We start from the raw sequence: 16944 nt of genomic DNA, 5'->3' as shown, positions 1-16944 counted from the left end.
AAGGACAGTGCTCAGGCCCTGAGCTCAAGCCCACGACTGGCAAAAAAAAAATGAAATGAAGCAGAAAAACAAACCATTTTCTCTCTCTCCTAATTCTGTGGGTTCACTGGACATTTAAATGCTGCCCCTTAAGTGTTGGCTGGGCTGTTGGGGTGGCTTTAATCCCACATCTGGGATGGGTGCTGGTGTTAGCAGGGTGCAATGCTGGATGCTGAAGGCCCCCTTTTTCTTCTCATATTATAAAGTTAGGTGACCTCTTCACGGCATAGGAGCTGAAGTTTCTAGTTCAAGAAAGAAATCCTGCTACAGACACATGTTAGGGCATGTTTACCTCAATGTCTTGGAGCACGTGTTAGAAGGTTAAAATGGTGGAAAGGAGCATTTTTCGGCAGGCTCAGCTTACATTCATTATGAAGGCTGACAGGAACATCTCTGACATGTGTAACTTCCTCTAAAAAAAACTTTTAGAAGAAGTGACATTGCAAAGGTGTGTTAATTTAGGTGCCCCTAAAGGTGCCTGGTTTTGCTCAGTGTCTAACGTTAATGACAAGCACATACTTTAAAATAACTCACATAAGCCAAGCACGCAAAGCTCATGCCTGCAATTCTAGCTACACAAGTCTGAGATCTGAGAATTCGGGTTTGACACCAGCCTGGGCAGACAAATCTGACAGACTTTTATCTCCAATACTAGCCAAAAGCTGGAAAAGGAAGTACAGCCCAAATGATAGAGCACCAACCATGAGTGAAAAATTCAAGCAAGAGCATGTGGCCCTGAGTACAAGCTCTAGTACCAGTGCATGTGTTTAAAACATACACTGGGCTGGTATAAAGGAGGAGCTTTGTGGTTGTCATGTTTTGGGTTTTTTGTTCTTTTTTTTTTCTAATAAGACTGAATTTATTCAATACCCTAGTAAAAGTTTTGATTATAATTATCCAACAGTATAAAAAAGTACAAAACAGATTTTGTAGATTTCTAATATATTAATACAAAGTGCATGACTACAATACCGAACATCCTACAGGCAAAGAGAGGTGGGAAGGGGGAAAGAAGACTGTGGTTGAGGTCTAGTAATAAATAAATAAATACAGAAGTTGAGATGATCAACATTATAGTATATCCTACCACCAATACTGCAGCCAAATGTACAAAACAAAAAATAAAAAAAACCACTTCCAAACAACTCAGGAGGAAGACGACGGCTGGACTCAAAGGCAGAGCAGACATAACTCACTGTGCATTCCATGTCTACAGTGGCTTGTAGCATGTAGGGTTTCCTTTTTTACAAAAGAAAAGTTTAAATTAAGAATTGTAAAACTATTATAGGACCCACCGTAAAACTAGCTCTCTCTGTATTATGATACCAATTTGTGTGTGCATGTGTGTGTACACAGGTCCTAGGGCTTGAAATCAGGACTACACGCTGTCCCTTAGCTTGTTTTCTTTTGGTGCTGACCCTGAGATTTCAATTTAGGTGCTGTTCCTCAGCTCTCCCCCCCCCCCCCCCCCCCCGCTGAAGACTGGTACTCTCCCATTTAAGCCATAACTCTTTTGGCTTTTACTGTTTAATTAGACACAGACTTTCCTTCCTGGGCTGGCTTTGAACCCAAATCATCAGATCTCAGTTTCCTGAGTAGTTAAAATTACCAGGACTAGGCTGTCCCTTAGCTTTTTTTTTGAGGGGGGGGAGTTAATTGGAGGTAAAAATCTCATGGACTTCCGTTGCCCAGGCTGGCTTTGAACTTCAATCCTTCCTCAGATCTCAGCCTCCAGAGAAGGTAGGATTATAGGAGCAAACCACCAGCACCTGGCTTCAAATCCAGTTTTACAAAATCCGAGTCGGATTATCATACAGGCAGAAAAGACGCAAGGCTCCACTCCTAATCATGGGGCAGGCCACGTCACAAATGTAGAATCAGGAGGGAAAATAAGTGTATCCAGCCATCGAAGAAAATGTCCCCAACCACGGCTTCTCAATAGAGAAAGATTAAAACTACATACAGTTTAGCATACAACAAATCCCACCTCTGTCCCCTGAATTTCCCCTAATTTTATTCATTAGAAGGGGATTTAAAAAAAAGACTCAAAAAGCACTTTACAGCAACATTCAGCTTTCCCATGAAATACTTAGCATCTTAAATATTATGTACACTTTTTTTTCTTTCTTGTAGTAAGTAGACACTGGCTTCAGAGTTTGTGAGACTGGGGAGGGAAAAGAAAAACGATTTAAAAAAAAACTAGAAAATGTCTTTTGGCAGAATAGCAGGGTTCCAAGTTCAAAAGAAGAGAGGGTCAGTTGGTTGCTGTGGTCTCTGCAAACTTTCGATGGCTTCTGCGTGGGCCTCAGTCACCATTCCTGAGTGGAGATGGGCAGAGGCTCTGGCCCCAGTTTCTCCGGCTTGTCAGTGCCTGCTTTCTTATTGCTGCAGCAAGGCTTAAAGAGATGGGTGTCGATGAGAACTTCTCCAAATCGGCCTTTATAGATGATCCCACAACATATTTTCTGTCTTTTCCAGTATGTAAGATCTAAAAATGAAAAAAACTGGTGTTCTGCTAGAGCCAGAAGCCATCTCGTATCTGAGCCATCATCTGATTGGTTACTGTAACAAGGAGACTGAGCTGGGGAGGCACTTGACCTGGTACTGTAAGCATCAGAATTGTGACGTTTAAATTCCTTCTGCAGTTTACTGATTTGGTTGCTTTTTATCCTGTTTCCAGATAGAGTTTTCACTTTCTTTGGTTTCAAGATAGTCTTTAGGCTGGGACCTGCTCTGGCATCTACCACATGATTCCAGTTCTTTTTTTGACCCGGCTGGTAATTTCTTCCATCTTTTAACAAGCAAAACACAGGCATTGCAGATGTCTCCTGAACGGGTTTCATGCAACCCAAAGCAGCTCTGGAAATCTTTTTCATAGCGTTTGCTGTCAGTGAATCGAGAACTTCATGACTTAGCTCTGCAAATACAGCAGCCCTCTATACTGCGGTACATCTTCGGCTTATGAAAACCAAACATCTTTTCTTCTAGGTGAAAAGTCTTTCCCAAGTGGCCTATCCAAGCGCAATGATGTCCCCAAGGTGGCCCCTGCACCGCCCTGCCAACCTCCCGCAAGCGCCCGCTCCCCCACCACCAACCGCCTTGTATAGAAAGAGTGTCTCCTGCAGTTCTTGGGTTTTTTGTTCTTGTTGTTGCTGTTGTTTTATTTTTAGGATATTATTCCAGACAATTTCAGAGTAAAGAGAAATCATCCAATTCTTAAAGACCTCCAAAGCAGATTTCTTCACAGCCTGTTCTGGTATCTATGAATTCTCAGTATGGAGAAGTTCTCCTTGAAATTGAAAATTCTGCCCATGGAAGCTTGGGCCACCCACAGTCATGGAAACCAGAGGAACCTTCCACTATTTCTGGTAGATCCTTGCTCAGGTTTTCAAGCTGCACAGCTCTTTGGAGTCCTGACAATGCTAACCTCAATGGTCTCTTTTGGGAGCTTATGATGGAATGGAAAGGGCCCAGTCACAGAAAACATTTTTCTCCCACCAGGGAGGGCTCCAGGTAGCATTTCAAGCCAGTTGAGTGAGCAGTCAGTCCCACTGCCCATGCAGGCCTGCCAGCTGCCATGACCCTTTCCCTCCCCAATAATGTCTTCTGGACTTCAAAGAACAGCATCCAGGAGTGCCAAGAGAAGCTGGCCTCAGCCAGTAGGAAAAGGAAACTCAAAAGTTAGGTCAGGGGGCAAGGTAACATTGGGGGAGGATACATCTGGCCAGTGCTTCAGAGGAAGGAAGAGAGGAAGGAAAGCAAGGACTGGTGGATTTCTGAAGACTAGCTGACTTGTCCCACATACCACTGATTGCCCAGATGAAGGTTCAGACTGGCCTGGAAGTCTCTTCCAGTTCACATTCTGAAGAAGAATGGAGAGCCTGGGTGTAGCTCTGTGGTAGAGCACTTGCCTGGCATACATAAGGTCCTGGGTCTAATCCTCAAGAGTACACACACACACACACACACACACACACACACACACACACGTACGTACATTCATTTTAAAGCCAGATACCTCTAATGCCATCACTTGAGAGGCTAGGGCAGAAAAATTCTTACACAGCAAGGCCTTGTTGCAAAAATTAAGAAGGGGCCAGGAGTTTGGCCTAGTGGTAGAGTGCTTGCCTAGCATGCACGAAGACCTGGGTTCAATTCCTCGGTACCACATACACAGAAAAAAGCCAGAAGTGGTACTGAGGTTCAAGTGGTAGAGCTCTAGCCTTGAGAAAGTCCAAGGACAGTGCTCAAGCCCTGAGCTCAAGCCCAGGACTGGCAAAAAAAATTAAGAAGGAAGTGAAGCTGGTACTAGGAGCTCACACCTGTAATCATAGCTACTCAGGATGCTGAGATTCAGAAGACTGTGGTTTTTGGTCAGCCTGGCAGAAAAGTCAACAAGATTCCATCTCCAGAATAACCAGCAAAAGCCATGCTGAGTTCAAACTTCTGTACTAAAAAAGGGGAAGGAAGGAAGGAAGGAAAGGAGGGAGGGAAGGAGGGAGGGAGGAGGGAGGCAGGCAAGGGAATGAACTCCTAGTTACTCAGGACTTTGAGATCTGAGGACCTCAGTTTGAATCAACTTGGGCAGGCAAATAGAAAAGTCTCTTATCTCCTGTTAATCAGTATAAAATCAGACTGGAGGCATGGTTCAAGAGGTAGAATGCCACCCCTGAGCTACTGTGAGAGAAAATGCCAAGAAAGAACACAAGGCCCTGAGTTCAAGCCCTACTACTGATATGAACAAACAATGATATCTGACTAGAAATTCATGAATTTGTTTTGTAATTTTGCACTGACATCCATGCTCATTTGTAGAGAAAAGCAAGGTGTGGGTTCCTATCTGCTGAAGGCAGGTGTGTCTGTAGGACCTTGGTGGTGCAACTGAGATTGCCCATGGGAGACAAATGGATGAGATGCCAATCCCTGCACAGCCAGGAGCCTCCGCTTGGCCCTCCCTGCTCCCAATGAGTATGATCATCAATCCAGAAGGATGTCTGGTTTTTCAATCGCATGAAGGAAAACTAACTTTGAAAAGGGAAGGTTGGGGGCATTTTCCTTTAACTCCTTGATTCTAATTATACTCTAGTGGTTGCCTGGATGTTTTTAGGGTGCCCAGTCATTTTTGTGTGCATTAATGCCTGAAAATCTCAACGTATACACCTGGTAGACAAAAATTCATTATGTACCCTGTGTCAGATGTGGAAACAAGCCTCCTAAATCCAGAATCCTGTCTGAGATCAAATAAGCTAGAACAATGCTAGAACTAGAACCAGGATCTAACTTTTCTGACTTGAACTCTATCTGGATTCAAGATACATGCTTTTAAAAATTAGGAACTGAAATGTCACTGTGCTAACCTGGAAGGATTTATTTAAAATCCTGTGTATAATAGTGGTTGTGTGATCACTCATCTCCTCTCCCAGCCCTAGATGAATTCCAGAAATCTATGACCAGGGGATTCAGGAGAGTGCTGTTCCCAGAATCTGTTCATCTGCCCCCTCTGGTGGCTGCTGCACAAATGACACCATCTCTCATCATTCATTCATTCATTCATTCAAACCACCTAATAAGTGCCATGCTCTGCACTAGGATGTACAAAAATAAAGAGGCTAAGCCAAGCATGGTAGTGCATGCTTATAGTCCCAACACTTGGGAGGCTAAAGCAGGAGGACTGAGAATCTGCAGCCAGCCTATGCTACCAATGAGATGGAGGGGGAGCACTACCTTCTAGAGAAGTAGACAAGTAATCAGATAATTACAAATTTGTAGGACTAGCCTCCGGAAGAAGTATGTAGAAAATGCATGGTCCTGAGCCACTCTGTGATGGTCTTAGATATCTGAGAAAAGGCCGACATCTCCTGAACTGGGTTTGGAAGAACAGGGGGGAGAGGAAGGAATGGCTGGAGCCACATGTACTGCCGGGAGCCTCCTGGATGGTAGGACCAAATGACAGAGTTCAGAACAAAAGTTTCATGGTGGGAGACAAAAAAGTGGGGCTCAGAAAAACTGGTTCGATCAGATTATGAAAGGTTTTTTTTATGTCACTGTAGCACTTGGATTTATCTCCCAAGCTAATGAGCCCTAAACTTCTTCACCATGTTCCCATAAATAAAAGTGCTTGAGTATGCATCCTTCATATGGGTGGATGGATGAACACATTCTATACCCAGGAGGCCCAGCATAATGGCTAAGAGTTCAGGTCCAAGCCCTGGATTTGCTACTTATTAGCATTATGTCCTAGAAAATGTCTCTGGATCTGAGCCTTGTGGTCTGTAAGCTGTGTATAAAGGCAGACCCGCCTCCCAGGCTTGCAGGGAGATTAAGTGAATGAATTCAGGAGAATCCAGGGTAATAACTAGCATGTAGTAACTGCTTTGTGTTAATGCATTCATCCATTTTTTGTCTCTGTGTATGTTTGTATGCCAGTACTGGGGCTTAACCTTGGAACCTCATGCTCGCCCTTAGATTTTTTTTTCCCCATTCAAGACTAGTGTTCTACAGCTTGAGCCATATCTCTACTTCTGGCTCATCGTTAGATAATTGGAAATAAGTATCTCATGGATGTTTCTGTCCCAGCTAGCTTCAAACCATGATCCTCATGTTTCTGCCTCCTGAGTAGGCAGGACTACAGGTAAGTGCCACTAGTATCTGATCCATTTTTGTGGTTGTTTCTATAAAACAGCTCCAGTGGCTCATGCTTGTTATCCTAGACACTCAGAACATCTGTGTATTACAGTTCAAAGTCAGCCTGACAAAAAAGTAAACTAGATGTCATCTCCAGTTAAGAAGCAAAATACTAGAATGGAGGTATGACTCAAGTAGTAGACCGCCAGCTTTGCGCAACAAAGCTGAGAAAGAGCTTGAAACCTTGAGTTCAAGCCATGAAACCAGCACTACAAAAGAAAGGAGGAAAAGAAGAATGAGAAAGACCCAGGGCTCTTTAAGAAGTACCTTAGTCCTGGGGCCAGGAGTTTGGCCTAGTGGTAAAGTGCTTACCTAGCATGCACGAAGACCCAGGTTCAATTCCTCAGTAGCACATACATAGAAAAAGCCAGAAGTGGTGCATTGGCTCAAGTGGTAGAGCTCTAGCCTTAAGAAAGCCCAATGGCTCAGGCCCTGAGTTCAAGCCCCGGGACTGGCCAAAAACCTTAAAAAGTACCTTAGTCCTTCCATTGGCAGACCCCAGGTCCTCCACCATGCTGAGCATCAAGCTTCCAACATTCTCACCTTGAAGAACTTTCTTATACCACATCTAAATACTTCCATGGAATCTGCTAGCCAGTGCTACTATGAAGTACGATTGGGGGTTATATGAAGTAGGGGATTCATCAACTCCTGGAAATCTGACTTAACATAAGTATATTACAAAATGTCATGAATTACTCTGTCTTCAACATCTACAACTGGGCTGGACACTGGTGGCTCACACCTGTAATTCTGACTACTCAGGAGACTGCAATTTAAAGATCATAGTTTGAAGCCATCCTGCACAGGGAAGTCCATGAGATATCTAACTCCAGCTAAACACTAAACAGCTAGAAGTGGAGCTATGATAAAGTGCTAGTCTTGAGCACAAAAGGTCAGGGATAGTGCCCAGGCCTTAAGTTCAAGCCCTAATACTGGCACACACACACACACACACACACACACACACACACACACAACTCCATCACAAAGAGCAGACCATCCTCATCCCCTGCTCACTTCAATTTCAGTCAAAGCACAGAGTGGGGTCTGGGTTGTGCACTAGAGTCCATTTTCCTAATCAGCTCCGGAGGATACTAACACTGCCAGGCTAAATTCTCCACCTCTAAAATCTTAAATAAAATATAAATACCAAATAAATCATTCTAAGTGCTCCTTTTAATTATTAGAGTGCATGTATTTTTTTGTCTCCCTTAAAAAAAATGTGTTTTGGCTGTCCAGGTATTGTAGCTCATTTCTGTGAGTACTTGAGAGGTAGAGATGAGGGGATCAAGGTTCTAGACTAGTCTGTGAGGTTTAAAAAAAATACATCTGACAAATGCTTAATATCCAGTATCTACAGGGAACTCAAGAAACTAATCCCCCCCAAACCCAACAAACCATTCACTAAATGGGCAAGGGAACTAAAGAGAGACTTATCAGAAGAAGAGATTAAAATGGCAGAAAAGCATATGAGAAAATGTCCATCATCCATGGTCATAAAGGAAATGCAAATAAAAACAACCCTAAGATACCACCTTACCCCAACAAGAATAGCCAAGATTTTGAACTCAGACAATCACAGTTGTTGGCGGGGTTGTGGAGAAAAAGGTACCCTACTACACTGCTAGTGGGAAGGTAAACTAGTTCAGCTACTCTGGAAAGCTGTGTGGAGGTTTCTTAAAGAACTGAAAATTGACCTTCCCTATGATCCCACCATACCACTTCTGGGCATCTATCCTGAACATCATAACCCAAGATATGATAAGGACACCTGCTCAGCTATGATTATCTCTGCACTATTCACAATAGCCAGGCGATGGAAACAATCCAGATGCAGATGAATGGATACAGAAAATGTGGTATATATATATATATATATATATATATATATATATATATATGTATACACACACACACACACATATATATACACACACACACATATATATATACACACACACACACACACAATGGATTTCTACATAGCCAACCAACAAGATAAAATAATGGCATTCACAGGGAAGTGGATGAATCTAGAGCGAATCATGTTGAGTGAGACAAGTCAAGACCTAAGGAACAAAAGGCGCATGGTACCCTTAATATGTGGCTATTAAATCCAAAGAGTATAAGAGCAAGGACTCAATATTTGCATACCCAATGTTATAACATAGTAATGGAAATATAAACATAACTATATAGACATAAAAACCTATGACTCTATAGACATAATGTTTTATTTCATAAATTAATATGTTTCTATGACATACAAACCCTTAGCCTAATTTTGATTAAGTTCTAAAAACAAAGTCTCAGTGATAGTATGTAGAGATTCCCTTCTTGAACACTTGTTTGTTAAACTTGTCATTTGAAATATAATGTAAAAATCAATGTTAATAAATTCTGTTTTAAAAAAAAGTTAGCTAGATCTATCTCAAAGAACAAGATAGGAAGGGTAGCAAATACCTGTGATCCCAGCTATTACATAGAAGGCCCGAGTGAGAAGATCTGCATCCAAAGCCAGTGAGAACAAAAAGCATGATATCCTCTTTGAACACTAGCAAATGCATGAAGGGCTGGAGGTGTAACTCACGTGATAGTGTGTCTGCCTAGCCAAATGCTAAGACTTGAATTCAAATCCCAGTCACAACAAAAAGTTTGTTGCGAAGGCAATTATGACTGTTTGTTTTTATGATGTTGATTTAAGTACAGTTCTAGTTTTACACTGACAGACACTGTTCCTGCACTTGAACGTGAGGCACTGGAAAGGTGACTGCCCAGGGTAAACCCACGCTTGGGCAGACCCCAAGCAAAGTGGTGATGGGGCCCTGCCTGGTAGCCAGCATGCTGATTCAGTCTCCTCCACCCACCTGCATCCCTGCAGAAGCAGCCAGCACCTTCCACTCTTCCTAACATCAGCTAGCTGTTCCTGCAAAGTCCTTTGCACTTTTATCTTTTCACACTGGTAACAAGTCAGATTATTTTAGAAGACTTCCATAAGGCCAGCGTATCTTGTCTCCAAGTTTTTAAAATAAGCAGGTATGGTGGCTTAGAGGTGGCCATGCACATCACCTGGAAGACTTTGCTCCGCACCAGTCAGCCGCCTCTCTCCAGGCCCTGATTACTTTAGAAGGTGGGACTCCTTCAAGCTGATTCCATGCAACCTTTACAGGGAAAGGACTGGCACTGTGGTTTAGGGGTTACTCACAGGAAATCTCCGAAACTTTGATATTGTATATTCATAAAAAGAAAAATTCATGACAACTATTCTAAGTACTTTACCATGGGAAATTCGCCTTTTCCTCATCTAGAATTGAAGTCACTGTCCCCTCCTCCTCCCACCCCCAGATTCTGCTCCTCCCTCCCTCCTTTCCCCTCCTCTCTCTTTCTCTCTCTGTACACCAGTACTTGAAATCTCACAGCTTTTTCTACTCAAGGCTGACGCTCTGCCACTGGAGCCACAGCTCCACTTCTGGCTTTTTGCCAGTTAGAGATAAGAGTCTCTCGGATTTTTCTGCCAAGACTGGCCTGCAAGGGTGATCCTCTGACCTAGCCTCCTGTGTTGCTGGGATTCCTGGTGTCATTCATTGATGCCCAGCCATTATTCTATGTCTGAGCAGAATTTCTGAAGAAAATGGTGACACACTTCAGATTTGTTCAGTGAGTTCTGAAATTAAATATTCATCTTAAAATAATTTGGGGCAGTTATATAATTTTATTTTAGCAGTCTAGTTGGGTTTTTTGTTATTGTGATTTTTTTTCTTTTCCTTTTTTACAGTTCTGAAGTTTGAACAGTTTACAGTTCAGGGCTTTGTACATACTAGGCATGCACTCACCACTGTATCTCATACAAATCTTCTTTTTTTAATCAGTCCTAGGACTTGAACTCAGGATCTGGGTGCTATCCCTGAGATTTTTTTGCTGAAGCCTAGAGCTCTACCACTTGAGCCATAGCTCCACTTCTGGCTTTTTCTGTTTCTTTAGGATACAGATGATTCTAAGGGGAATGGCTAGGTCAGATCCAATGCATTTCAAATTACATAAAGTCTGCAAAATTAGCCTTCAAAAAAATCAACAGTGGCACTTTCTATTATGCCTTCATTCTCAGAAAAACTTCACTCACATCACATTGTTCTTTTTTCTTAGTCCCCGAGCAATTCAGCTGAAGGCTCATGCTCTACCACTGGAGCCACAGTGCCATTTCCCATTACTTCGTTCTTTTGTGGTACTATTTCATTGAATTTGTTAGCATTTTACTCCAGATTTAGGATAGAATTGGATTCATGTCTGGGACTAGATAGCAGCTTTAGGCATGAAGATGGCACTTCCTGTGAAACCTGCTCCATTCACACCCCTGAGGGAGCAGCCTGGGTAGCCAGACCACTGAGCTCCACAGCATCCTCATGGAACTAGCTTGTGAACTCTAAACTTGACAGCTTTCCAACTTTTTCTTCTGTACTCTTGAATAAAGTTTATCATTTATAACCTGTTAGAAAATCATTCATTTTTCCTCCAAATACCACAAATTCTGTGTGGTATGTATACTAGTACCAGGACTTGACCTTAGGACTTCACACTTACTTGGCCTGCTTGCTCTACTGGTGCTCTAACCCTTGAGCCACACCTCTAGCATTGCATTTTGCTGGAAATTTTGGAGATGGAGTCAGAATTTTTCTATCTGTGCTGGCCTAGAAACTTGATCTTCCTGATCTCAGTCTTCTGAGTAGTTTGGATTACAGGTATAAGCCACCAGCACCTGAAAAGATATCAGCCCCTTTTGCAAAGTTCAACATAATAATCTGCAAAAAATAAGCTGAAGCATGATAGTACATTCCTGTAATCCTTGCCCTTGGGAGACAAAGGCAGTGGGATTATGAATTTGAGATCAGCCTGGGCTACATGTCAATATCCTGACAAACATTCTGTAAATCTCCTTTTTCTTTTCTTTTACTTTTTTTTCTTTTTTATCAGTTGTAGGGCTTGAACTCAGGGACTGGACACTGTCTCTGAGCTTTTGTGCTCAAGGCTAATGCTCTACCACTTTGAGCCACAGTGCCACTTCTGGCTTTCTGGTGGTTAATTGGAAACAAGTCTCACAGACTTTCCTGCTCCTGGCTGGCTTTGAACTATATTCCTCAGATCTCAGCCTCCTGAGTAGCTTGGATTACATGTATGAGCCACTGGCACTGGCTCTCCTTTCTTTGTAGGTAGTTATATTCTTGCCTTTGTTCCATCAACTCATTTCCTTTTTTCCCCTTGATCAGCTTTGCAAAAAGTTTCTCTTTAATATCTACTGTTTAAAATTGCTCTTTTATCAGATCTACTGATTTTTCTCTTTCCTGATCACTAATTTCTGCTTTAGTGAGCTTTTGTTTCTTTTATTTTTAGTCATATTCCCTTGTCTCTCTTTTGAACTTGGAGTTGAACAGTTTATTTATATTCTTTTTATCTTGTTTAGTTATAAAAATCCTCTAAAATTTCTAGTTGTTCTTGTGCCCAACTTTGGCCTTACCACTTATGTAATGTTCTTGTTATCATTGTTTTCTAAATAATCTGTGATCACAGTTTGGATTTCTCTTTGATCGAAAAGCTTCGTGGGAGTGTGTTGAGTTTGGTTTTTTTCTTTGAAGTTTTGGCATTTACATCAGTCTCTGCATTGTAGTCCAGGACGGCATGGTACTTGCTCTTGAAATGTAGGCGATTTCTCTGGCACTAAGAGTAGAACTCTTAGCCCGTGCTTCCTGGCCTCGAGTGGAAGGAGGGTGCATTCTCTGCCATGAGCAAAGTGAGCTGGGTGGGCTCTGGAGCTAGAAAGTTTTTGATGCAGCCTTGGCAAGGCAGGTATCTTTCTTTGTCTTTTGTTTCTTTTGTGGATCATGGGGCTTAAACTTAGGGTCTTGTCCCTAAGTGTCACTTGCAGTTTTCTGATGACTAATTGAAGGTAATTATCTCACACTTTCCTGCCTTGGATGACTCTGAACTTCGACCCTCTAATCTCAGCTTCCTGAGAGGCTAGGAAGCCATCAGCATGAGCCACCAGCACCTGGCCAGTTTTTGTTTTGTTTTATTGATTTGTTGGTTGTTTTGTTTTGAACAAGGTCTTGCTATATAGCTCACACTAGCTTTGAACATGTGATCTTCCTGCCTCAGCCTCCCACATGCTAGGAACACAGGTTATGCTCTACTACAGTCCACTAGTGAGAGTGTTTTCTTATATAAGGGCCAGATTTTATTGATATTTAAAAGTCCAAGGGAGGGGCTGGGAGTTTGGCCTAGTGGTTAAAGTGCTTGCCTAGCATGCACGAAGACCCGGGTTCAATTCCTTGGTACCACATACATAGAAAAAAGCCAGAAGTAGTGCTGAGGCTCAAGTGGTAGAGCTGTAGCCTTGAGAAAGTCCAAGGACAGTGCTCAGGCCCTGAGCCCAAGCCCGGGACTGGCAAAAAAAAAAAAAAAAAAGTCCAAGCGAGAAAAAGGAAGCAAAGGGAAAAAAGCAAGAAAGCTACTTTGCTCTGAATTAGAGAAACACAGGTTTAAAGATCTAAAGCCAACTTGGCAAATTAGAGATTGATACTTTGAACCATGCACTTGAGAGGACACAAGAAATGATGTTAAAGCAATTTTCATACTTGAAGAGATAAGACTAGCAGGAGGAGAACTAAAGAAAGGTAAAAAAAAAAAATGTTCAAAACATTGTTATTTGGTTGGGGTGCTGGTCCTGGATCTTCTAATGTCACACCCCTGAAAGCAGGATAGAGGAACTTACACGTATGAGGGTCTGGGAAAGCCCTGGGGGAAAGAAACTCCAATGTTCTACACCAACATGACAGAGCCACCACCGGAGGACCCAGTGGCAGAGTGGCTATATTAGCATACTGAGCCAAACATTATAAACCAATCTACTCTTCTAACTCTCCCCTGCCCCCACTTGTGACTCTGTGCGAGCGTGTGTGTGTGTGTGTGTGTGTGTGTGTGTGTGTGTGTGTGTGTGTGTGTGTGTCAGTACTAGAGATTGATAGGTATTGCGGGAACTTGGCTAGTGACAGGGACTGGGTTTTGTGGAGAAAGTTGTATGGCAAGGCAGACTGGTTTCAGGTAGAAGTTGTCCATGTTCTGGAGAGATGGAATTTCAGTGTCCTTCCGAAGGTGAAAATTTGCCCAAGGCAAAAGGAGTCCTCAGAAATAGAGAGGCAGGTTTTGACTGTCCATATGTCAAGCATGTCAAGGATCTTAGATTTTCTTCATTCGTGCATGCATGCTTGTGGGGTGGGCGTCAGGGGGCGGGGGGGAAGATTGTGCACTGTCCCTTAGCTTTTTCTGCTCTCAAGGCTGACATTCTATCACTTAAACCACAGCTCCACTTCCAGCTTTTATTTTCTGGTTGTGAAACGAACTCAAGGCCTGAGTGCTGTCTCTAAGCTCTTTGGCTCAAGGTTAATGCTTTGCCACTTTGAGCCACAGCACCACTTCTAGTTTTCTGGTGGTTAACTGGAGATAAGAGACTCACAGACTTTTCTGCCAGAGCTGGCACTGAACTGTGATCCTCAGATCTCAGCCTCCTGAGTAGCTATGATTACAAACATGAGCCACCGAGGCCTGGCAACTTCCAGCTTTTTACTAAAAAGTCTTACAGTCTTTTCTGCCTGGACTGGCTTCACATCTCAATCCTCAGATACTAGCCTCCTGAGTAGCTAGGCCTATAGACTTGAGCCACTGGCACTTGGCATCTTTTAATCTTCTAGTTGCATCATTTATGGCGCAGAGAGGTGAGATAACATACAGTTGAAAATAAGGACTGACTACCTGCATTGGTTGTGTCATGGTCACAACTTCTTCACCACTTCCCAGTAAGAGATAGAGTCCCTTCTCCTTGAACACAGGCTGGCTCTGTATCCTGTTTTCACCATTAAACCATGGTAGAAACATTTTTCTACACAGCTTCCAATGCTCAGCCTCAAGATCTCCATGCTTTGAGGGTACCCAAGGCTTTGGAAAAAAAGAAATGGCCATGGGGCCAGGAGTTTGGCCTAGTGGTAGAGTGTTGCCTAACATGCATGAAGACCCGAGTTTGATTCCTCAGTACCACATATATAGAAAAAAGCCAGAAGTGGTACTGTGGCTCAAGTGGTACAGCTCTAGCCTGAGAAAGCCCAAGGGCAGTGCTCAAGCTCTAAGTTGATGCCCCAGGACTGGCAAACAAACATACAAACAAACAAACAAATGCCATATGAAGGAGCCCCAGAGAATTACAGCTTAGCCTAGTTACCAGCTAAGTACAGCCAGTGAATGATTCTAGCACAAGACCATCCAGCTGAGTCAAAGAACTGGAAGGAAATTCAGCACTTGTTATTTTATCCACCAAGTTTTGCAGTAATCTATTAGGTAGCAAGAGATTACTAAAATAAGTGAACTCAGTGATTGGTGACAGAGGACTGTCTAGAAAACAATCTAGCTAGCTAGACAGTGGCCCATACCTACCATGCTAGCTACTCAGGAGGTTGAGATCTGAGAATAACAATTTGAAACCAACCCCGGGGCAGGAAAATCCATGACACTCTTATCTCCAATCAACCACCAAAATGCTAAAATTGGAGCGCTGACATAAGTGACAGAGTGCCAGCCTGTACAAAAAAAGCTAAGGGAGAACAGCCATGCCCTGAATTTGGTGCCCATCTGTGAGGGGATTCAGAGACTCTGACTCAGGACTTCTGGCTCTTTAAAAGAAAGCAATTTTCTGTTTGCTTTCCCAGAGTTCCCTGTCATCAAGGAGGTGCTAGCTTTATTAATAGACAGGTTTACATGATGGAGCTAACGTTCTTCTAGTCCTCCTCTTCAGCCACGCTCCCTCCCCACCTCCACAGCCACTGGCAGCAACAACCCCTTGCTTGAAATGTACTCTACCAGTATTGATGGTGAATACAAACTCATCTCAACAAAAAGACAGTCTTAAGAAAATGTATTGATTGGGAATAAACATTTCTAAGTCTTTTCCAGAGTGCTCTTCACCTTGACAAACACGCAAATGCAGAAAATCCCCAGGGCATCGTCCCCTTAGCAAGTCAAACTCTTACAAGTTTCTCTCTAAGATTTGCTCCTTGATGAAAGCAAAGGAGTGTTATAGTACAGAGAAGATTGGCTTCTACTCCTGAATGCCTCAATACTTTGCAACTTTTTTCTTTAAAATAATTTTTTAACTCTTCAAGTGCTTGTACTAAAGTAATATGATTCAACATGTCCATTAATGTATCCAGTGCTTAAAAAAAATGTGTGTGTGTGTGTGTGTGTGTGTGTGTGTGTGTGTGTGTGTGTGTGTGTGTTCTGGTACTAGGGTTTGAATTCAGGACTGGGAACTGTACCTTACCTTTTTCTACTCACAACCTGCTCTATCACTTGAGTCACATCTTTGATTCTGTCCTCTTGTTAATTAATTGGAGATAAGATTGCCACAGACTTTTCTGCCCTGACCAGCCTTCTGAGTAGCTAGGATTACAGGCAGGAGCCACCAGCACTCAGCTTCTTGATCAGAGCCACTCCTTTGATCATTCTCCCCCATCCTCTCTTCCTCTCCCCCTCAGGACTCAGTTTATGTTTCTCTCTTCCTTTATCACATATGTATATTGAGCATCCAGACTGTACTGTCCCTTGGTCCCTTTTTTAATCACCCTCTCCCATCGCTACACCCTCAATTCAAACATGTTTCTACTTACTGATATTCATTTTATTAAACTGTTAATTGTTCAAAGGGTTTACTCCATGGAGTTTTATTCTCTATAAATTCTGTTCAGCTTGATATATGTACATTCATATTGTCCCTATGTATGTTGACATGAGAGTTGTATTTGGGTCTAAGATCACATGTCAGAAAACATTCATCCTTTATCTTTCTGCGCCTGGTTTACTTCACTCAGTGTGATTTTTTTCCTCAATAAATACATGAAGAAAATGTCCCCACACCCCTGTCCATAAAAGATAATAAAAATCCAAATGGGGCCTGGTATAGTGGCTCATGCCTGTAATCCTAGCTACTCAGGAGGCTGAGATCTGAGGACCAAGGTTCAAAGCCAGCCCTGGCATAAAAGGACTTAAGATTCTTATCTCCAATTAACCTCTAGAAAATGGGAAGTGGGGCTTAGCTCCAGGGTAGGGTGTTAGCCTTGAGCTGAAGAGCTCAGGGACAGAGCCCAGGCCAAGTTCAAGACCCATGACCAAAAAAAAACAAAA

General features: G+C 42.7%; 1 pseudogene; it reads right to left on the bottom strand.

The window, feature by feature from the left end:
- Positions 1-2348: 2348 nt before the first annotated feature.
- On the bottom strand, positions 2349-3015 carry LOC150066547 (SIN3-HDAC complex-associated factor pseudogene; annotated as a pseudogene).
- Positions 3016-16944: the final 13929 nt, after the last annotated feature.

This window comes from Megascapheus bottae, chromosome 2 (assembly GCF_031878675.1).
Source record: "Megascapheus bottae isolate mThoBot1 chromosome 2, mThoBot2.hap1, whole genome shotgun sequence".
NCBI classification, from domain to species: Eukaryota; Metazoa; Chordata; class Mammalia; order Rodentia; family Geomyidae; genus Megascapheus; species Megascapheus bottae.
Note: the sequence above shows the minus strand (reverse complement) of the source record. Positions and strands in the feature narration are given on the sequence as shown.